Here is a 24787-nt window from a genome sequence, read left to right as displayed (position 1 = left end):
AGTCAGCACTTTGCGACTTGAAGAAAAGCTTATCTGATCAGCAGGATGCCCGAGCCAAATCGGAGGAGAAGTATCAACTGGTCTTAGCTGACATGGAAAAACTAAAAGCCGATTTAAAAAGGGCTCAAGCTGACCAAGATGATTTAACAAAGCGAGCAGAGAAGGCTGAAGCCAAGCTGGCTACTATGCAACAAGAGCTGTCCGGTTTAAAATGTCATATCTCAAACATGGCGCAAGCCGTCTTTGGTAAAATACTAACTCTTGACCTTTTTAAACAAATAACTCTTATCTGAGTCGCTGATTATCATTACCCCTTGTACAGGTCCGAGAGCCGCCAACCTTCAGGATGATTGTGTTCTGACGCTGAAGGCGATTTACACGCTGACAGAGCAGCTATATAGCGTCAGTGTACTGACTGTGAAAGCAGTGATGGGCGCCAAGGAACCTATAACCTCCATAAAGAAGATGCTTGGCTTCCTATCCACGCTTCCTCCCCAGATTGGCGAGTTAACTCGGTCAGCCACCCGGAAGGGAGTGCTGACTACACTGAGTCGCTGCTTAGCATATGCTCCAGAACTAAACCCAGAAGAAGTAGCGGCAGGCTTTCCTCAACTCAAGGATGATGGGTCAGAATTCGCCGAAGAGGACTACCAGCGTGTTGTCAAGGACTCCCGTCTGGCGGCGACTCAGCTTGCTGCAAGCCTGGACTTATCAAAGTATCAGGCCGCCTATGATAGCAAGAACAAGAAGGTCAACCCGCCAACCTTTGTGACGACCATCTTAACTCTGCGGCGACCCAAGAATTCTTTTGACTTGGACGCGGATCTTTCATCAATCCTGACCGAGGAAGATGAATTTGCCGCTCTGTCCAAGTGTAACTGGGTACTGGGCGACTTGCAGATTGAGGTTGGCCAAAGCTCGCAACAGGTTGATCCAAGGGCGTCAGCATAATAAATTTTCATTGAATTGGCCATGAGAGTCATGTAATAGGTCTCCTTTAGGAATCGATACTGCCTTTGTGATACCTTTAAAAAAATCCTTATGTTGCCCTTAAGGCGATGTGAAATACTTGATCCGCCGTTTGAGGCTTTTTTATGATGCTTAATCCGCCATGGATAGAGTGATCTCGATCATCAACCTGTTCTAAGCTTTTGAAAAACATATGTGAAACCATCTCACTGAATAATAAGTGATTTACAAATAGCAGTCGCCCCAAAATATTTTGAGGCGAATCAGAAAAAAAAGTCTGAAAAACCTTGTGGCAGTGCCAGGAAGGTAAAAAATTGTACTTTCGTCGGCTCATAAGGTCGCGACAGGATAGGGCGAGTCAAAAACCTCAAGCACCACCCAAGGTAGCAGTTTCGTCGGCTCATAAGGTCGCGACAGGATAGGGCGAGTCAGAAAGCTCAAGCACCACCCAAGATAATAATTTTGTCGGCTCATAAGGTCGCGTCAGGATAGGGCGAGTCAGAAAGCTCAAGCGCCGCCCAAGATAATGATTTCGTCGGTTCATAAGGTCGCGACAGGATCGGGCGAGTCAGAAAGCTCAAGCGCCGCCCAAGATAATGATTTCGTCGGCTCATAAGGTCGCGACAGGATCGGGCGAGTCAGAAAGCTCAAGCGCCGCCCAAGATAATGATTTCGTCGGCTCATAAGGTCGCGACAGAATTGGGCGAGTCAGAAAGCTCAAGCGCCGCCCAAGATAATGATTTCGTCGGCTCATAAGGTCGCGACAGGATAGGGCGAGTCATAAAGCTCAAGCGCCACCCAACATAATAATTTCATAGACCAAAGTGGTAATAAAGCTGATCTCAATAAGAGGAAGCCCCCAAGTCGGGAGGCGTTTTAATTTTATTGCTTTATAATAAGGACTAAAAAACATACAAAATGTAGAGCTTAAAAGCTCAAGTGTAGTAAGGCTGCAAGTGGGCAATATTCCAGGGGCGAGTTGACTCAGCCTCCGTGGTTGGCCGGTCAGGCCGGAGATCCACCAGATAGTAAGAGCCGTTGTGAAGATTTTTGCTGATGACGAACGGTCCTTCCCATGGTCGCGATAACTTATGCATGCCAGCACGATCCTGTATCAGCCGAAGCACTAAGTCGCCTTCCTGAAAGGTTCGGCTCTTGACCCGTAAATCCTGCTGATAAATGGCCGATCGGGCCGCAACCAAGTCACGCGTCTCCTCTAAGGCGTCCAAAGAGTCTTGACGCGCCAGTTTGTTGTCATCTTCCACATAAGCGGCGACTCTGGGCGAGTCATGCCTTATGTCAGTGGGAAGAACAACTTCTGCTCCATAGACCAAAAGGAAAGGGGTAAAACCCGTGGACCGGTTCGGGGTGGTCCGGATGCTCCATAACACTGAAGGCAACTCCTCAACCCAACATCCCGGGGTCTTTTCCAAGGGAACCATGAGTCGGGGCGTAATTCCCCGTAAAACTTCCTGATTCGCCCGTTCCGCCTGCCCATTAGATTGCGGGTGAGCGACCGCAGAAACATCAAGCCAGATATGCTCTCGACGGCAAAACTCCTGCATCGCCCCTTGAGACAGGTTAGTGCCATTATCAGTAATGATACTGTGTGGATATCCAAACCGGAAAATCAGCTTCTTCAAGAATTTGACCGCCGTCTCCGCATCACAAGTTCCAATAGGTTCTGCCTCAACCCACTTGGTGAACTTATCAACCGCCACCAGCAAATGGGTTTTCTTGTTGGATGACATTTTAAAGGGGCCAACCATGTCTAACCCCGAGACCGCGAAAGGCCAAGTGATGGGAATCATTCTTAGTTCTTGAGCCGGCACATGAGCCTGTCGTTCATAACGCTGGCATCCCTCGCACCGACGAACTATCTCTTCTGCATCTGCATGAGCCGTCAACCAAAAGAAACCATGACGGAATGCCTTTGAAACCAAAGAGCGTGACCCGGCGTGATGCCCGCAATCTCCGGAATGAATGTCATTTAGGATTATGCATCCTTCTTCGAAGGAAACGCATCGTTGAAAAACTAATTCGACATTGATGGTCACCATGGATTTGCTCCGTCGAACAATTTGGCGGGCCAAAACTTCATCTGTTGGTAACTCGCCCCGGGCGAGATAGGCCAGATAGGGAAGAACCCAATCCGGCGTGACGTGGAGAGCCGCCACGAATTGAGACTCAGGATCTGGTATTGCCAACTCTTCCTCCGACGACAAACTCACGGAGGGATTATGCAGAATATCCAGAAAAACATTTGGGGGAACCGGCTTTCGCTGGGAACCAAGACGTGAAAGGGCGTCAGCTGCCTCGTTGAGGCGCCGGTCAATGTGATCAACCTGATAGCCATGGAAATGACCCGCCATATCGGACACAGCTCTTCTGTAAGCCGCCATCTTGGGGTCTCGAGAATCCCAAGTGCCTGAAACTTGTTGCGCCACCAGATCATAGTCGCCAAAACATATGACCCGCGTAAGGTTCATGTCCTTGGCGAGTCGCAAGCCGTGAAGCAAAGCTTCATATTCCGCAGCATTGTTAGTGCACGGAAACATGAGTCGGAGGACATAACAGAATTTGTCTCCTTGAGGGGATACCAGTTCCACACCAGCCCCCGAGCCTTCCAGCTGCCTGGATCCATCAAAATAAATAGTCCAGTACGTAAGATCAGGCCTGTCCTCCGGGGCCTGCAATTCCGTCCAATCATTGACGAGATCAACTAAGGCTTGAGATTTAATGGCTGTACGAGGGGTGTATCGTACGTGATGCGGCCCAAGTTCAATCGCCCATTTGGCGATCCGCCCTGTTGCCTCCCGATTCTTGATGATGTCCCCGAGGGGGGCGGAACTAACCACCGTGATGGGATGCTCTTGGAAATAATGCTTAAGATTCCGACTCGCCATAAACACCCCATACACTAACTTCTGCCAATGTGGGTACCGTTGCTTGGAAAGAGTTAGCACTTCGCTGACAAAATATACCGGGCGCTGCACTGGGTATTCCTTCCCTTCCTCCTTCCTTTCAACGACCACCGCCACACTTACTGCTTTAGAGTTTGCCGCAATATACAAAAGCATGGGTTCTTTCTCAGTCGGGGCGGCCAAGACCGGCGGGTTGACCAGTTGCCGTTTCAAGGCTTCGAAAGCCTCATCTGCCTCATTTGTCCAAACAAAATGGTCAGATTTCTTTAGTAATTGATAAAGGGGGATTGCCTTTTCTCCCAGGCGGCTTACGAAGCGACTTAAAGCCGCAATGCGACCCGCCATCCGTTGGACTTGGTTAACGTTTGCCAGTTTCCCAAGGGACGTGACTGCTTCGATTTTGTCCGGGTTAGCTTCAATGCCACGCTCAGACACCAGGAAGCCCAACAATTTCCCTGCAGGAACACCAAAAACACACTTGGTGGGATTCAGCTTCATCTGATATACCCGCAGATTATCGAAAGTTTCCTTGAGATCCTCCAGTAGCGTCTCCCCCCGGCGGGTCTTAATCACAATGTCATCGACATAGGCGTGAACGTTGCGTCCGATTTGGCCGTGGAGGCAGTTATGGATGCAGCGCTGATAAGTCGCCCCTGCACTCTTGAGCCCAAACGGCATGGATACATAGCAAAAAGCCCCAAAGGGGGTTATAAAATCTGTTTTCTCTTGATCCTCCACGGCCATCTTGATTTGGTGATAACCAGAGTAGGCGTCCAAAAAGCACAGACGTTCGCATCCCACCACCGAGTCAATAATCTGGTCGATGCGGGGAAGAGCGAAAGGATCTTTGGGACAAGCTTTGTTAAGGTTCGTGTAATCAATGCACATACGTAAAGTGCCATTCTTTTTGAGTACCAGGACCGGGTTAGCCAACCACTTGGGGTGGAAAAGTTCCACGATGAATCCGGCGGCTAAGAGACGGGCAACCTCTTCCCCAATTGCCTTGCGCCGCTCCTCGTTAAACCTGCGAAGATACTGCTGGACAGGTTTTGCTTTTGGGTCAACATTAAGATGGTCCTCAGCGAATTCTCTCGGCACACCATGCATGTCATAAGGTTTCCATGCGAAAATGTCCCGATTCTCACGGATGAATTCGATGAGCGTGCTTTCCTATTTGGGATCCAGACCCGTCCCAATGGTGAACTGCTTGGATGAATCGCCGGGAACGAAATCAACTGTTTTAGAGTCATCTGTTGGTTTGAACTTGAGGGGCGGCTCAGCATCTGTCGTTGGCTTCTTTAAGGGTGACATGTCAGAAGGATCAACATTAGCCCGATGATACTTGAGTTCTTCTGCAGCGCAGGCGACTTCTGCATAAGCTGTGTCCCCTTCTTCACACTCCTTTGCAATTCTTCTATCACCGTCCACTGTGATGGGTCCCTTAGGACCAGGCATCTTGAGTTTAAGGTAAACATAGCATGGGCGAGCCATGAACCGGGCGTAAGCCGACCGCCCAAATAGCGCATGGTAGGGGCTTTTCAGTTTGACCACCTCAAACATCAGCGACTCACTCCTGTAGTTATATGTTGTTCCAAATGCGACTGTGAGCCTGACTCAGCCTATGGGGTACGCCGACTTGCCCGGGACGATTCCGTGGAATACCGTGGTTGAAGGCTTCAAATCCTTCTCCAATAGATTCATCCTTTGGAAAGTGTCAAAATATAAGATATTAATGCTGCTGCCACCGTCCATTAGTACCTTGGACAGGGTGTACCCCCCAACTTGAGGAGCTACGACCAACGCTAAGTCGCCAGGGTTGTCAATTCTTGGCGGGTGATCCTCCCTACTCCATGATATGGTCTGCTCGGACCAGTGGAGGTACCTGGGAAGTGCCGGCTCAGACACAATGTACGCCCGGTGACTGACCTTCTTATCACGCCTGCAAGCATTGGTGGTGAAAACGTGGTACTGCCCATTGCTTAACTGTTTGGGGTTGCTGCGAAAGCCGCCGTTGTCATCCTGACCCTGCGAAGCTCCCTGTGGGGGTGGTTGCTGAAAAGCCCCGGGCGGGTTATACCGCCGTTGGTGATGCACTGGGTACTGGCCGCTGCTTGGCTGCGGGCCCCCCTAAGCCCCCGGCTCGGGAAAACTGCCAAAGGGGTTCTGACGTTGGTTGGGTGTAGCAAACTGCTCCTGCCGTTAGTCCGGGTCACCATTTTGGCTTTTCTTGATCGCTTCCGCCCGAAACTCCCACATCACGAAACAGTTCTCCCAGGAATGATTCACCGGTCCGTCTGCCATCGCATGGTGCGGGCAAGGGCCCTTGAGTAACTCTTCATAGTTACGCGGCTTCTTGCCATTGTAACCCCAGTTTTTCTTCTGGCGTTGGTTGCCATTGTTGGTGTTGGTATTGGCGACTAAATTCGAAGATTCCTCTTGCTGCCTTCTCTTGCCATTGTCTCCCTGATTGTGGCGGTTACGTCCCTGGAACCGGGTATGATTTTTGGATGACTCTCCCTTCTTTGGCGAGTTAGCTTTACCGTCCTCACCGGGATCTTTGGTGACGTCCGCTTCAGTGTATCTAGTGAGAGTATCCATTAGCTCCCCCATGTCTTGGACCTTTTGCTTGAGTCGACCCAACTTCTGCACCAGGGGTTCGTAGTGGCAATTCTGCTCGAGGATCAACACAGCTTGAGCCGCCGTGATACCGTCTGATGAATGGATAATTTCCGCGACCCGCCGTGACCAATGGTGGGACGACTCATCGGGGCGCTGAACACAGTACTGCAGATCGACAATCGTCATTGGTCGTTTGCAGGTTCCTCGGAAGTTTTTGATGAAGCACTCTTTCAATTCAGCCCAGGTCTGGATGGAGTTGGGGGTAAGTTTTTTAACCAAGTACGTGCTGACCCTTCGAGCATCATCGTGAAGTATCTGGCGCAAACTGCTTCGTTTACGTCGAGCATGTCCACGGCAATTTCACAACTCTCGACCCATGATTCCGGCTCAAGGTCCGGGGTGTAATTAGGCACCTTTCTTGGTCCTTTAAAATCCTTTGGCATTCGTTCGTCGCGGAGGGCGCGGTCCAAGCACGGCACCCCCACTCGTCCACCGCTTCCGACGAGAGGGGCTGGGTGTTGGAACTATGCCATAGAGGCAATAATAAATATAGTTATTATTATAATTCATGTATCAAGATAATCGTTTATTATCCATGCTATAATTGTATTGAATGAAGACTTATATACATGTGTGGATACATAGACAAAACACAGTCCCTAGGAAGCCTCTAGTTGGCTAGCCAGTTGATCAAAGATAGTCAGGGTCTTCTGATTATGTACAAGGTGTTGTTGCTTGATAACTGGGTCACGTCATTAGGAGAATCACGTGATGGACTAGACCCAAACTAATATACGTAGCATGTTGATCGTGTCATTTTGTTGCTACTGTTTTCCGCGTGTCAAGTATTTGTTCCTATGACCATGAGATCATATAACTCACTGACACCGGAGGAACGCTTTGTGTGTATCAAACGTCGCAACGTAACTAGGTGACTATAAAGATGCTCTACAGGTATATCCGAAGGTGTTCGTTGAGTTAGTATGGATCGAGACTGGGATTTGTCACTCCGTGTGACGGAGAGGTATCTCGGGGCCCACTCGGTAATACAACATCACACACAAGCCTTGCAAGCAAAGTGACTTAGTGTAAGTTGCGGGATCTTGTATTACGGAACGAGTAAAGAGACTTGCCGGTAAACGAGACTGAAATAGGTATGCGGATACTGACGATCGAATCTCGGGCAAGTAACATACCGAAGAACAAAGGGAATGACATACGGGATTATATGAATCCTTGGCACTGAGGTTCAAACGATAAGATCTTCGTAGAATATGTGGGATCCAATATGGGCATCCAGGTCCCGCTATTGGATATTGACCGAGGAGTCACTCGGGTCATGTCTGCATAGTTCTCGAACCCGCAGGGTCTGCACACTTAAGGTTCGACGTTGTTTTATGCATATTTGAGTTATATGGTTGGTTACCGAATGTTGTTTGGAGTCCCGGATGAGATCACGGATGTCATGAGGGTTTCCAGAATGGTCCGGAAATGAAGATTGATATATAGGATGACCTCATTTGATTACCGGAAGGTTTTCGGAGTTACCGGGAATGTACCGGGAATGACGAATGGGTTCCGCGTGTTCACCGGGGGGGCAACCCACCCCGGGGAAGCCCATAGGCCTTGGGGGTGGTGCACCAGCCCTTAGTGGGCTGGTTGGACAGCCCAAGAAGTCCCTATGCGCCAAGGGATAAGAAATCAAAGAGGAAAGAAAAAAAAGAGGAGGTGGGAAAGGAGAGAAGGACTCCAGCTTCCAAACCTAGTTGGATTCGGTTTGGAAGGGGAGGACTTCCCCCCTTGGCTCGGCCGACCCCCTTGGGGCTCCTTGAGCCTCAAGGCAAGGCCCCCCTCTCCCACCTATATATACGGAGGTTTTAGGGCTGATTTGAAACAACTTTGCCACGGCAGCCCGACCACATACCTCCACGGTTTTTCCTTTAGATCCCGTTTCTGCGGAGCTCGGGCGGAGCCCTGCCGAGATCAGATCACCACCAACCTCCGGAGCGCCATCACGCTGCGGGAGAACTCATCTACCTCTCCGTCTCTCTTGCTGGATCAAGAAGGCCGAGATCATCGTCGACCTGTACGTGTGCTGAACGCGGAGGTGCCGTCCGTTCGGCACTAGATCGTGGGACGAATAGCGGGACGGTTCGCGGGGCGGATCGAGGGACGTGAGGACGTTCCACTACATCAACCGCGTTCACTAACGCTTCTGCTGTGTGATCTACAAGGGTACGTAGATCGGAAATACCCTCTCGTAGATGGACATCACCATGATAGGTCTTCGTGCGCGTAGGAAATTTTTTGTTTCCCATGCGACGTTCCCCAACAGTGGCATCATGAGCTAGGTTCATGCGTAGATGTCTTCTCGAGTAGAACACAAAAGTTTTTTTAGGCGGTGATGTGTGTTTTTCTGCCCTCCTTAGTCTTTTCTTGATTCCGCGGTATTGTTGGATTGAAGCGGCTTGGACCGACATTACTCGTATGCTTACGAGAGACTGGTTTCATCGCTACGAGTAACCCCGTTGCTCAAAGATGACTGGCAAGTGCCGGTTTCTCCAACTTTAGTTGAATCGGATTTGACCGAGGAGGTCCTTGTATAAGGTTAAATAGCAATTCATATATCTCCGTTGTGGTGTTTGCGTAAGTAAGATGCGATCCTACTAGATACCCATGGTCACCACGTAAAACATGCAACAACAAAATTACAGGACGTCTAACTTGTTTTTTGCAGGGTATGCTTGTGATGTGATATGGCCGACGATGTGATGTGATATATTGGATGTATGAGATGATCATGTTGTAATAGATAATATCGACTTGCACGTCTATGGTACGGCAACCGGCAGGAGCCATAGGGTTGTCTTTAAACTAACGTTTGTGCTTGCAGATGCGTTTACTATTTTGCTAGGATGTAGCTTTAGTAGTAATAGCATGAGTAGCACGACAACCCCGATGGCGACACGTTGATGGAGATCATGGTGTGCCGCCGGTGACAAGAAGATCGTGCCGGTGCTTTGGTGATGGAGATCAAGGGGCACGTGATGATGGCCATATCATGTCACTTATGAATTGCATGCGACGTTAATCCTTTTATGCATCTTATTTTGCTTAGAACGACGGTAGCATTATGAGGTGATCTCTCACTAAAATTTCAAGACGAAATTGTGTTCTCCCCGACTGTGCACCGTTGCTAGAGTTCGTCGTTTCGAGACACCACGTGATGATCGGGTGTGATAGACTCAACGTTCACATACAACGGGTGCAAAACAGTTGCACACGCGGAACACTCGAGTTAAGCTTGACGAGCCTAGCATGTGCAGACATGGCCTCGGAACACAAGAGATCGAAAGGTCGATCATGAATCATATAGATGATATGATTAGCATCGGGATGCTTACCACTAAAACTATACTCAACTCACGTGATGATCGGACTTGAGCTAGTGTAAGTGGGTCATGCACCACTCAAATGACTAGAGAGATGTACTTTTTGAGTGGGAGTTTAGCAAGTAATTTGATTAAGTTAAACTCTAATTATCTTGAACATAGTCTAAGTCCACTTTGAATATATTTGTGTTGTAGATCATGGCTCACGCGACAGTCACCCTGAATTTTAATACGTTCCTAGAGAATGCTAAGTTGAAAGATGATAGAAGCAACTTTGTAGACTGGGCTCGTAATCTTAAGTTAATATTACAAGCTGGGAAGAAGGATTATGTCCTTAATGCTGCGCTAGGAGATGAACCACCCGCTACGGCTGACCAGGATGTTAAGAACGCTTGGTTAACACGTAAGGAGGACTACTCAGTAGTTCAATGTGCAGTCTTGTATGGCTTAGAACCGGGACTTCAACGTTGCTTTGAGCGTCATGGAGCATATGAGATGTTCCAGGAGTTGAAGTTCATCTTTAAGAAGAACGCCCGCATCGAGAGGTATGAGACCTCCGATAAATTCTATGCTTGCAAGATGGAGGAGAATTCGTCTGTCAGTGAACATGTGCTCAAAATGTCTGGGTACTCAAACCGTCTAGCTGAGCTGGGGATTGAACTCTCGCAAGAGGCTATCACTGACAGAATCCTTCAATCACTGCCGCCAAGCTATAAGGGATTTGTGTTGAACTACAACACCCAAGGGATGAACAAGTCACCCGGCGAGTTGTTTGCGATGCTGAAAGTCGCAGAGTCTGAAATCTGTAAAGAGCATCAAGTGCTGATGGTGAATAAGACCACTAGTTTCAAGAGAAACGGCAAAGGCAATAAGGGTAATTCAAAGAAGAGCGGCAAGCCTATTGCCAATCCGACGAAGAAACCCAAAGCTCGACGTAAGCCTGAAACAGAGTGCTACTATTGCAAGGGTATGGGTCACTGGAAGCGCAACTACTCCAAGTATCTGGCAGATAAGAAGGCGGCCAAAGAAAAATCAGGTATATTTGATATACATGTTATTGATGTGTACTTAACCGGCTCTCGTAGTAGTGCCTGGGTATTCGATACCGGTTCTGTTGCTCATATTTGCAACTCGAAACAGGAACTGCGGAATAGGCGAAGGCTGGCGAAAGATGAAGTGACGATGCGCGTAGGAAATGGTTCCAAGGTTGATGCAATCGCCGTCGGCACAGTTTCACTTCAGTTACCATCAGGATTAGTTATGAACTTGAATAATTATTATTTAGTGTCTGCGCTGAGCATGACCATTATATCTGGATCTTGTTTATTGCGAGACGGTTACTCTTTTAAGTCAGAGAATAATGGTTGTTCTATTTCTATGAGTAACATCTTTTATGGTCATGCACCCAATGTGAGAGGATTTTTCATATTGAATCTTGATAGTGATACACATATACATAACATTGAGACCAAAAGAGTTAGAGTTAACAATGATAGCGCCATATTTTTGTGGCACTGCCGCTTAGGTCATATTGGTGTAAAGCGCATGAAGAAACTCCATGCCGATGGACTTTTGGAGTCACTTGACTTTGATTCACTTGACACGTGCGAACCATGCCTCATGGGCAAGATGACTAAAACTCCGTTCTCTGGAACAATAGAGCGTGCTAGTGACTTGTTGGAAATCATACATACTGATGTGTGCGGTCCGATGAGCGTAGAGGCACGCGGCGGATATCGTTATTTTCTCACCTTCACTGACGATTTGAGTAGATATGGTTATGTCTACTTAATGAAGCACAAGTCTAAAACATTTGAAAAGTTCAAGCAATTTCAGAGTGAAGTTGAAAATCATCGTAACAAGAATATCAAGTTCCTACGGTCTGATCGTGGGGGTGAATATCTGAGTTTCGAGTTTGGTGCTCACTTAAGACAATGTGGAATTGTTTCACAGTTGACACCGCCTGGAACACCACAGCGTAATGGTGTGTCCGAACGTCGTAATCATACTTTATTAGAGATGGTGCAATCAAAGATGTCTCTTACCGATTTGCCGTTATCGTGTTGGGGTTATGCATTAGACACAGCTGCATTCACTTTAAATAGGGCACCATCAAAATCCATTGAGATGACACCATACGAACTGTGGTATGGCAAAAGGCCAAAGTTCTCGTTTCTTAAAGTTTGGGGATGTGATGCTTATGTCAAAAAGCTTCAGCCTGAAAAGCTGGAATCCAAAGCGGAAAAGTGCATCTTCATAGGATACCCAAAAGAGACAGTTGGGTACACCTTCTATCTCAAATCCGAGGGCAAAGTGTTTGTTGCTAAAAATGGAGCTTTTCTCAAGAAGGAGTTTCTCTCGAGAGAATTGAGTGGGAGGAAGATAGAACTTGATGAGGTTGTCGAACCTCTCATCCCTCTAGATGGTGGCGCAGGGCAAGGGGAAACCCCTGTCGTTGCGACGCCGGTTGAGGAGGAAGTTAATGATGATGATCATGAAACTCCGGTTCAAGTTCCTGTCGAACCACGCAGGTCGACGAGACCACGTGCTGCTCCAGAGCGGTACGGTAATCCCGTTTTGTCAATCATGCTGTTAGACAACAATGAACCTGCAAATTACGAAGAAGCAATGGTGGGCCCAGATTCCAACAAATGGCTAGAGGCCATGAAGTCCGAGATAGGATCCATGTATGCAAATAAAGTGTGGACTTTGGAAGTACTACCTGAGGGCCGCAAGGCTATTCAGAACAAATGGATCTTTAAGAAGAAGACGGACGCTAACGGCAATGTGACCGTTTATAAAGCTCTACTTGTGGCAAAGGGTTTTTCACAAGTTCAAGGAGTTGACTACGATGACACATTCTTACCCGTAGCGATGCTTAAGTCCGTCAGAATCATGTTAGCAATAGCTGCATTTTTCGATTATGAAATCTGGTAGATGGATGTCAAAACGGCGTTCCTTAACGGTTTCCTTAAGGAAGAGTTGTATATGATGCAACCCGAAGGTTTTGTCGATCCTAAGAATGCTAACAAGGTGTGCAAGCTCCAGCGATCCATTTATGGACTGGTGCAAGCTTCTCGGAGTTGGAACAAACGCTTTGATGAGGTGATCAAAGCATTTGGGTTTATACAAGTGGTTGGAGAATCTTGTATTTACAAGAAAGTGAGTGGGAGCTCTGTGGCGTTTCCAATATTATATGTGGATGACATATTGCTGATTGGAAACAACGTAGAGTTTTTGGAGAGCATAAAGGATTACTTGAATAAAAGTTTCTCTATGAAGGACCTAGGAGAAGTTGCTTACATTCTAGGCATTAAGATCTACAGGGATAGATCAAAACGCCTGATAGGACTTTCACAAAGCACATACCTTGATAAAGTTTTGAAGAGGTTCAAAATGGAACAGTCCAAGAAAGGGTTCTTGCCAGTTTTACAAGGTACGAGATTGAGTAAGACTCAGTGCCCAGCAACTGATAAGGATAGAGAGCTCATGAGCACCGTCCCCTACGCTTCAGCCATAGGTTCTATCATGTATGCAATGTTGTGCACTAGACCGGACGTTAGCCTGACCATAAGTATGGCAGGAAGGTTCCAGAGTAATCCAGGAGTGGATCACTGGACGGCGGTCAAGAATATCCTGAAGTACCTGAAAAGGACTAAGGAGATGTTTCTCGTGTATGGAGGCGACGAAGAGCTCGCCGTAAAGGGTTACATCGATGCAAGCTTTAACACAAATCTGGACGACTCTAAGTCGCAGACCGGATACGTATTTGTTCTTAATGAGGGTGTGGTAAGCGAGTGCAGTTCCAAGCAAAGCGTCGTAGCAGATTCTACATGTGAAGCGGAGTACATTGTTGCCTCGGAGGCGGCTAAGGAGGATGTCTGGATGAAGCAGTTCATGACGGATCTTGGAGTGGTGCCAAGCGCACTGAATCCAATAACCTTGTTCTGTGACAACACGGGTGCCATTGCCTTAGCAAAGGAACCACGGTTTCACAAGAAGACCAGACACATCAAACGACGCTTCAACCTCATCCGCAACTACGTCGAAGGGGAGGACGTAAATATATGCAAAGTGGACACGGATCTGAATGTAGCAGACCCGCGGACTAAGCCTCTTCCACGGGCAAAGCACGATCAACACCAGAACTGTATGGGTGTTAGATTTATTACAATGTAATTCGCATGATGATGTGAGGGCTAGATTATTGACTCTAGTGCAAGTGGGAGACTGTTGGAATTATGCCCTAGAGGCAATAATAAATATAGTTATTATTATAATTCCTATATCAAGATAATCGTTTATTATCCATGCTATAATTGTATTGAATGAAGACTTATCTAAATGTGTGGATACATAGACAAAACACTGTCCCTAGCAAGCCTCTAGTTGGCTAGCCAGTTGATCAAAGATAGTCAGGGTCTTCTGATTATGTACAAGGTGTTGTTGCTTGATAACTGGATCACGTCATTAGGAGAATCACGTGATGGACTAGACCCAAACTAATAGACGTAGCATGTTGATCGTGTCATTTTGTTGCTACTGTTTTCTGCGTGTCAAGTATTTGTTCCTATGACCATGAGATCATATAACTCACTGACACCGGAGGAATGCTTTGTGTGTATCAAACGTCGCAACGTAACTGGGTGACTATAAAGATGCTCTACAGGTATATCCGAAGGTGTTCGTTGAGTTAGTATGGATCGAGACTGGGATTTGTCACTCCTTGTGTCGGAGAGGTATCTCGGGGCCCACTCGGTAATACAACATCACACACAAGCCTTGCAAGCAAAGTGACTTAGTGTAAGTTGCGGGATCTTGTATTACGGAACGAGTAAAGAGACTTGCTGTAAACGAGATTGAAATAGGTATGCGGATACTGACGATCGAATCTCGGGCAAGTAACATACTGAAGGACAAAGGGAATTGCATACGGGATTATATGAATCCTTGACACTGAGGTTCAAACAATAAGATCTTCGTAGAATATGTGGGATCCAATATGGGCATCCAGGTCCCGCTATTGGATATTGACCGAGGAGTCACTCGGGTCATGTCTGCATAGTTCTCGAACCCGCAGGGTCTGCACACTTAAGGTTCGACGTTGTTTTATGCGTAAATGAGTTATATGGTTGGTTACCGAATGTTGTTCGGAGTCCCGGATGAGATCACGGACGTCACGAGGGTTTCCGGAATTGTCCGGAAACGAAGATTGATATATAGGATGACCTCATTTTATTACCGGAAGGTTTTCGGAGTTACCGGGAATGTACCGGGAATGACGAATGGGTTCCGGGTGTTCACCGGGGAGGGCAACCCACCCAGGGGAAGCCCATAGGCCTTGGGGGTGGCGCACCAGCCCTTAGTGGGCTGGTGGGACAGCCCAAGAAGGCCCTATGCGCCAAGGGATAAGAAATCAAAGAGAAAAGAAAGAAAAGAGGAGGTGGGAAAGGGGAGAAGGACTCCACCTTCCAAACCTAGTTGGATTCGGTTTGGAAGGGGAGGACTTCCCCCCTTGGCTCGGCCGACCCCCTTGGGGCTCCTTGAGCCTCAAGGCAAGGCCCCCCCCTCTCCCACCTATATATACGGAGGTTTTAGGGCTGATTTGAAACAACTTTGCCACGGCAGCCCGACCACATACCTCCACGGTTTTTCCTCTAGATCGTGTTTCTGCGGAGCTCGGGCGGAGCCCTGCCGAGATCAGATCACCACCAACCTCCGGAGCGCCGTCATGCTGCCGAAGAACTCATCTACCTCTCCGTCTCTCTTGCTGGATCAAGAAGGTCGAGATCATCGTCGAGCTGTACGTGTGCTGAACGCGGAGGTGCCGTCCGTTCGGCACTAGATCGTGGGACGGATCGCAGGACGGTTCACGGGGCGGATCAAGGGACGTGAGGACATTCCACTACATCAACCGCGTTCACTAACACTTCTGCTGTGCGATCTACAAGGGTACGTAGATCGGAAATCCCCTCTCGTAGATGGACATCACCATGATAGGTCTTCGTGCGCGTAGGAAAATTTTTGTTTCCCATGCGACGTTCCCCAACACTAGGGCGACTTGGATGTTCGGGAGATCCCGGCCCGGCGGGTTTTCATGGTCAGGCGGGTTGTCCTGGGGGATGAGTCGCCGTCCGCTGTTTACAGCGGGCTGGTCCTCTGGCCGACTCCTGGTGTGACTCGCCTGGGGAGTGGAATGCAGCCTATCTAGGCTATGTGAGAACAGGGCGTTTTGAACCACCGCCGTCTTCAACATCTCAATGGCGTTTCTTGCTTCTATCTCGACACGAGTATTGCCGTGAATCGGAAGAGATTCCAAATGGCGAGTTGCAGCAAGGATGTTGTCCACTGGGTTGGAAAAGTGACCTTGAGGTGTCCGGAATCGGGGAACGCGATCCTCAATTGGTTGAACCGGCGGGTTAGGTGGTTGGCCCGGTCCTCCCCCTGGGGCGGCTCCCGCCCCGGGAGTTCGGGGAGTATCGAACAGGCGGGTCGGGTTGAGATCAGGGGGTAGGCGACCCTGGTGCCTCCGCTGATGGACGTCGCCAGGTGCGCGCTGGTTTCTTTCGAGCCGCCAGTTGTCAGTATTTAAGTGAATTCTCTCGGCGGTAATTTGAGCCTGCCGGGTCTCGATTCTGGCAGATTCCACCTCGGCATCCCGATGAGCTTTTGCCACTGCTTCTCTTAGCTTCGCCAATTCCGTGTTTACTGCCTCCTAGTTTTCCGGTGTGATGGGAGTCGCCATAAGCCTCGTAATTTCTGCTGCTAATTCCACCAAGACAGCGACCGGGCTTCTAGATGTCTCGCCAGGCCCATCCCCGCCTACCAGGTTTGGCGAGGGTTGAGTCGCCTCACCCATGTAAATAGCGATCTGGCGGCGGGTTCGGTCAAGGACTTCGGGGTCCATAGCCAACGACAAGCCCCCGAGACAATCCCCATGTAGAGACCGGATTGAATTTGAATCGCCCATGGATGATTCGTCATCCGTGTTGACGGGTGTGGTTTCCTGGGTCGCTGAGTGTTCTGGCTCCTCAGATCCCTGCGTGAAACCAACAAAGATCGGGCGAGTCAAATTTGACGTCGTTAGTGGGCGGACGTACCTGGCCGGCTCGACGATGTCGGTGGAGATGTCCGGCTCACGCACGGATGATCCAATCATGCCGATGAAGACGTTGATCTTGCTGAAGAGGACCCTGTAACCAGATTCGATCGAATCCGCCTCGGGCCCCCATTGCAGGTTGTTAATGTAGAACTTCCCACGGCGGCTCCGGGTCATGATCCCCATCGCGTAGCTCCAAAACCCTGGTAGGGCTCCCTTTGAGAACTCAACTCCACCGTGCGCAGGCCCCAAGGTGGGCGCCAACTGTCGTGGTTTTGTCACGGCACATTTCCTCGTGAAAGGACTTAGTACTGGATCCATCGGACTTTGGTGGCGACTCAAAGGGGTTGAACGGGAGAGAGACGATGATTTACCCAGCTTCGGCCCCTCGTGAAGAGGTAAAGGCCTACGTCCTGCTTTGAGTTGTATTGATGGAGTTTCGATTACAATTAGGGCGTAACTCGCCAGACCTAGCAATCGATGATTTCTAACCTGTCCTCTTCTCCCCTGGGACTCGCCTTTATATACAGGTCGAGTCCTTAGGGTTTACAAGGATCCCTTCCTTTACACAAATCGTGACCCTTACGATCTCTAAGTCGCCTCCTTCCGAATCTTGGAGACCTTCTTTATTATGGACTCCTTCCGAAAGTCATAAACCGCCATACTACTCTTGGCTCTACCAGACGAAGGCCCAAACTACATCTTAGATGAATCGCCAGCTTTGGTGACCCGGCCCAATTAGGGCGGGTTATCAACAAATAATATCCCCAACACGGTGTGTCAGGGACGATGCAGATCCCGCCACTGATGCCGACGAGGTACACCATCTGGGTGATAAAGGTGGAGGCTGATACGTTCATTTTGCATCATGTTTTCATGTTGATATTTATCGCTTCTTTGGCTGTTATTTCACTTCACTTTACTATTCTTATGCCTTTTCTCTCTTATTTTGGAAGGTTTACATGAAGAGGGAGAATACCGGCAATTGGAATTCTGGCCTGAAAGTGGAGCAAAGTTGAGATACCTATTCTGCGCAACTCCAAACGTCGTCAAAATCAACGGAGATTTTTTCCCAATTTATAAAAAATACTGGGCCGAAGAAGTGCCGGAGGGGCACCAGGGGGTGCCCACAAGCCTGCACGGCGCGGCCACCCCCCCAGGCCGCGCCATGGGGGCTTGTGGGCAACCCACTGGCCCACTGGCCCCCCTCGTTTGCTATATGGAGGGTTTCGTCCTGGAAAAAAAATCAGGAGGGAGCTTTTTCGTGGTTTCGCCACCGCCACAAGGCGGAACTTGAGCAGAACCAATCTAGAGCTCCGGCAGGACGATCCTGCCGGGGAAACTTCCCTCCTGGAGGGGGAAATCATCACCATCGTCATCACCAACACTCCTCTCATCGGAGGGGACTCGTCACCATCAACATCTTCATCAGCACCATCTCATCTCCAAACCCTAGTTCATCACTTGTAACCAATCTCCGTCTCGCGACTCCGATTGGTACTTGTAAGGTTGCTAGTAGTGTTGATTACTCTTTGTAGTTGATGCTAGTTGGATTGTTTGGTGGAAGATATTATGTACAGATCCTTGATGCTACTCATTACCCCTCTGATCATGATTATGATTATGCTTTGTGAGTAGTTACTTTTGTTCCTGAGGACATGGGATAATTCATGCTAATAATAGTCATGTGAATTTGGTATTCGTTCGGTATTTTGATATGTTGTTTGTTGTTTTTCCTCTAGTGGTGTTATGTGAACGTCGACTACTTAACACTTCACCATTTGGGCCTAGAGGAAGGCATTGGGAAGTAGTAAGTAGATGATGGGTTGCTAGAGTGACAGAAGCTTAAACCCTAGTTTATGCATTGCTTCGTAAGGGGCTGATTTGGATCCACTAGTTTAATGCTATGGTTAGACTTTGTCTTAATTCTTCTTTCGTAGTTGCGGATGCTTGCGAGAGGGGTTAATCATAAGTGGGATGCTTGTCCAAGTAAGGGCAGTACCCAAGTTCCGGTCCACCCACATATCAAACTATCAAAGTAACGAACGGAAATCATATGAACATGATGAAACTAGCATGACAGAAATTCCCGTGTGTCCTCGGGAGCGTTTTTTCTCCTATAAGACTTTGTCCAGGCTTGTCCCTTGCTACAAAAGGGATTGGGCCACTTTGCTGCACCGTTGCTACTTTTGTTACTTGTTGCTTGCTAGGAATCATCTCACCACACAATCACTTGTTACCGATAATTTCAGTGCCTGCAGATTTTACCTTGCTGAAAACCACTTGTGAGATCCTTCTGCTCCTCGTTGGGTTCGACACTCTTACTTATCGAAAGGACTATGATTGATCCCCTATACTTGTGGGTCATCAAGACTCTTTTCTGGCGCCGTTGCCGGTGAGTGAAGCGCCTTTGGTAAGTGGAACTTGGTAAGGAAACATTCATATAGTGTGCTGAAATTTGTTGTCACTTGTCACTATGGATACTAATCCTTTGAGGGGCTTGTTCGGGGTATCTTCACCTCGAACGGAAGCACAAAGAGTTTCTCCTCAAGTTGCTGCACCTACTGAAAATATTTTCTTTGAATTTCCTTCGGGCATGCTTGAGAAACTGCTGGCTAATCCTTTTATAGGAGATGGAACATCACATCCGGACTTGCATCTAATCTATGTAGATGAGGTTTGTGGTTTATTTAAGCTTGCAGGTATGCCTGAGGATGAGGTCAATAAGAAGGTATTTCCTTTATCTTTGAAGTATAAGGCGTTGACATTGTATAGGCTATGTGATGATACTGGATCATGGGACTACAATCGGTTGAAATTGGAATTTCATCAAAAAGTTTTATCCTATGCATTTAGTACATCGTGATCGGAATTATATTTACAATTTTTGGCCTCGTGACAAAGAAAGCATCGCCCAAGGTTGGGGGAGTCTTAAATCAGTGCTATATTCATGCCCCAATCATGAGCTCTCGAGAGAAATTATCATTCAGAACTTCTATGCTCGGCTTTCTCATGATGATCGTACCATGCTTGACAATTCTTGTACCGGTTCTTTTATTAAGAGAGATATTGACTTCAAATGGAATTTATTGGAGAGAATTAAACGCAACTCTGAAGATTGGGAGCTTGAAGAAGGAAGGAGTCAGGTATGAATTTCACGTTTGATTGCGTTAAATCCTTTGTTGAGACAAATACCTTTAGTGATTTTAGCGCTAAGTATGGACTTGACTCTGAGATAGTAGCTTCACTGTGTGAATCCTTTGCTGCTCATATTGATCTCCCCAAAGAGAAGTGGTCTAAATATCATCCTCCGTTAGAAGTCAATGTAGTTAAACCCACTTCAGTTGAAGAGAAAGTCATTGCCTATAATGATCATGTTGTTCCCAGTGCTTACATTGAGAAACCACCTTTCCCTGTCAGGATAAAGGATCATTCTAAAGCTTCAACTGTTATACGTAGAGGCTATATTAGAACACCTACACCCTCTGAGCAAATTAGAGTTGAACGTAGCATTGCTATTATCAAAGATCTTCTGTCTGAAGAAGTTGAGGACATAATATTCACTTCTGTGAAGATGCTGCTAGAATTGCTAAACCTCACGTTAGAGACAAACATAGGCCTGTTGTTGGCATGCCTGTGGTTTCTGTTAAGATAGGAGATCATTGTTATCATGGTTTATGTGACGTGGGTGCTAGTGTTAGTGAAATACCTCAATCCTTATACGGTGAAATCAAAGATGAGATTGCACCTGTTGAGATAGAGCATATTGATGTCACTATTCAGCTTGCCAATAGAGATACTATCTGCCCTTTGGGAATTGTTAGGGATGTTGAAGTCTTGTGTGGTAAAACGAAGTATCCTGCTGATTTCCTCGTTCTTGCAACCGCACAAGATAGCTTTTGTCCCATCATATTTGGTAGACCTTTTCTCAATACTGTCAATGCTCATATTGATTGTGAGAAGCAAACTGTCACTGTTGGCTTTGAAGGTGTGTCACATGAGTTCAATTTCTCTAAGTTTGGAAGACAACCTCATGAAAAGGAGTTGCCTAGTAGGGATGAAACTATTGCCTTAGCCTCTATTGCCGTGCCTCCTACTGATCCCTTAGAGCAATACTGGCTTGAGCATGAAAATTATATGAATATGGATGAAAGGGATGAAATAGATAGAGTTGTCTTAGAACAATATCCTATCCTTAAGAATAACTTGCCTCTTGAACTGCTTGGGGATCCTCCTCCACCCAAGGGTGATCCTGTGTTCGAGCTTAAACAGTTTCCTGATACTCTTAAGTATGCCTATCTTCATGAGAAGGAGATATATCCTCTCATAATTAGTGCTAGCCTCTCAGAGCATGAAGAAAAGATGTTGCTAAAAACTCTGAGGAAGCACCGTGCTGCTATTGGATATAGTCTTGATGATCTTAAGGGCATTAGTCCTACCCTATGCCAGCACAAGATCAAAACAGATCCTGAATTCAAACCAGTTGCTGATCATGAAAGGAGATTGAATCCTAAGATGAAAGAAGTAGTGAGGAAAGAAATACTAAAGCTCCTGGAAGCGGGTATTATCTATCCTGTTGCTCATAGCGATTGGGTGAGTCCGGTGCATTGCATTCCTAAGAAGGGAGGCATTACCGTTGTCCCTAATGATAAGGATGAATTGATCCCACATAGGATTATTACTAGCTATAGGATGGTGATCGATTTCAGGAAACTGAATAAAGCCACTAGAAAAGATCATTACCCCTGCCTTTTCTCGACCAAATGCTAGAATGGCTGTCTAAACACACACACTTCTGCTTTCTAGACGGTTATTCTGGTTTCTCCAAAATATTAGTTGCACAATCTGATCAGGAGAAAACCACTTTCACCTTCCCTTTCGGTACCTTTGCTTATAGATGTATGCCTTTTGGCTTATATAATGCACCTGCCACCTTTCAAAGATGTATGATGGCTATATTCTCTGACTTTTGTGAAAAGATTGTCGAGGTTTTCATGGATGACTTTTCCGTTTACGGGTCTTCTTTTGATGATTGCCTCGGCAACCTTGATCGAGTTTTGCAGAGATGTAAAGACACCAATCTTGTCTTGAATTGGGAGAAGTGCCACTTTATGGTTAATGAAGGCATCGTCTTAGGACATAAAATTTCCTAAAGAGGTATTGAAGTCAATAAGGCTAAGGTTGATGCAATCGATAAAATGCCATTCCCCACAGATATCAAAGGTATAAGAAGTTTCCTTGGTCATGCTGGTTTCTATAGAAGGTTCATTAAAGACTTCTCTAAGATTTCTAGGCCTCTTACCAATCTCTTGCAAAAGGATAATCCTTTTTTTTGACGATGATTGTGAGGAAGCCTTCAAAATACTTAAGAGGGCTTTGATAACTGCACCTATTGTTCAACCACCTGATTGGAACCTACCCTTTCAAATCATGTGTGACGCTAGTGATTATGTTGTTGGTGCTGTTATAGGGCAAAGAGTTGATAAGAAGTTGAAGGTTATTCACTACGCTAGTAAAACTCTAGACAGTGCCCAGAGAAACTATGCTACTACGGAGAAGGAATTTTTAGTAGTCGTGTTTGCATGTGAAAATTTCAGGTCTTACATAGTTGATTCCAAAGTCACTATTCACACTGATCATGCTGCTATTAAGTACCTCATGGAGAAGAAGGACGCTAAACCGAGACTTATCAGATGGGTTCTCTTGCTACAAGAATTTGATTTGCCCGTTGTCGACTGAAAGGGTGCTGATAACCCAGTAGCAGATAACTTGTCTAGGTTGGATAACGTTCTTGATGACCCACAACCTATTGATGATAGCTTTCCCGATGAGCAACTGAATGTCATCAATGCTTCGTGTAGAGCACCGTGGTATGCTGATTATGCAAACTATATCATTGCCAAATACATACCACCTAGTTTCACGTACCAGCAAAAGAAGAAATTCTTCTTTGATTTGAGACATTACTGTTGGGATGATCCTCACCTTTATAAGGAAGGAGTAGATGGTGTTATTAGACGTTGTGTACCTGAACATGAACAAGGACAGATTCTACAGAAGTATCACTCCGAGGCCTATGGAGGACACCATGCGGGAGATAGAACTGCACACAAGGTATTGCAACCAGGTTTCTATTGGCCCACTCTCTTCAAGAATGTTCATAAGTTTGTCTTGTCTTGTGAAGAATGTCAAAGAATAGGTAATATTAGCAAACGTCAGGAAATGCCTATGAACTATTCACTTTCCATTAAACCATTTGATGTTTGGGGCTTTGATTATATGGGACCTTTTCTAAAGTCCAATGGGTATACTCACATCTTGGTTGCTGTGGATTACGTTACTAAGTGGGTAGAAGCTATCCCCACTAGTAGTGCTGATCACAACACCTCTATCAAGATGCTGAAAGAAGTTATCTTCCCTAGATTTGGAGTCCCTAGATATCTAATGACCGACGGTGGTTCACACTTCATTCATGGTGCTTTCCGTAAAACGCTTGCTAAGTACGATGTCAACCATAGAATTGTGTCTCCCTATCACCCTCAGTCCAGTGGTGAAGTAGAGCTAAGTAATAGAGAGATTAAACTGATTCTGCAAAAGACTGTCAACAGGTCTAGAAATAATTGGTCTAAGAAACTCGATGATGCACTGTAGGCTTATAGAACTGCCTATAAGAATCCCATGGGCATGTCTCCGTACAAAATGGTGTACGGTAAATCATGTCATTTACCTCTTGAGCTAGAGCATTAAGCTTATTGGGAAATCAAAGAGCTCAACTTTGATTTCAATCTTGCCGGTGAGGAGAGGTTATTTGACATTAGCTCGCTTGATGGGTGGAGAACTCAAGCATATGAGAATGCCAAGCTGTTCAAAGAGAAGGTTAAGAGGTGGCATGATAAGAGGATACAAAAGTGTGAGTTCAATGTAGGTGATTATGTCTTGCTATATAACTCTCATTTAAGATTCTTTGCAGGCAAGCTTCTCTCTAAATGGGAAGGTCCCTATATTGTTGAGGAAGTATATCGTTCTGGTGCTATCAAGATCAACAACACGGAAGGTAATTGTCCGAGAGTGGTAAATGGGCAGAGAATCAAGAATTATATCTCAGGTACTCACATAAATGTTGAAAGCAATATCATCAATACCATAACTCCGGAGGAATACCTAAGGGATGTTTATCAGCCTGTTTTAGACTCCGAAAACAAAGAGGTATGTGATTCGGTAAGAAAACAGAGTCCGAAACTTTTCCAATAGGAAGTTTTCTCCGTTTTGGAATATTTGAAAAAATACAAAAATAGGAAGTAGTCCGGAAAGTGCGTGAGGAGGCGACAAGCCTGCACGGCGCATGCCCACCCCCTGGCTGCGCCGTGAGGGCTTGTGGCCACCTTGTGCGCCTCCCGGACTCCGTTTTCGTGCAGGGGACTCCTTCTGGTCTGGAAAAAATCAATATATATACTTCTGTTTGGTCTGAGCTCTGCATCACGTAGATTCCTTTGTTTTTCGTTTCGAGCCTGTTTCTGTTGCAGATCTAGATCGCCATGACTTCCCCAAAAGCTCCTAAGGACAAGATCTTCGAGAAGGTCATCAATCCCTACCTCACGGAAGTGCTGCAACACCCTCAATCTATCGAGATGTGTGAGGGAATGTTGCACATCCGTGATGTTGAGGGGCCTAAGAAGACCGGAAGCATGGAGACGAGGCTCGAAGCAATGGAGCAACAAGTCTTCAAATACCAAGGGATGGTGGAGCGTGGACTCAATGCCAACCACATGATGATCACGGAGTTC

This window comes from Hordeum vulgare, chromosome 7H (genome assembly GCF_904849725.1).
Source record: "Hordeum vulgare subsp. vulgare chromosome 7H, MorexV3_pseudomolecules_assembly, whole genome shotgun sequence".
Taxonomy (NCBI): domain Eukaryota; kingdom Viridiplantae; phylum Streptophyta; class Magnoliopsida; order Poales; family Poaceae; genus Hordeum; species Hordeum vulgare.
This window is presented reverse-complemented; position numbering follows the sequence as displayed.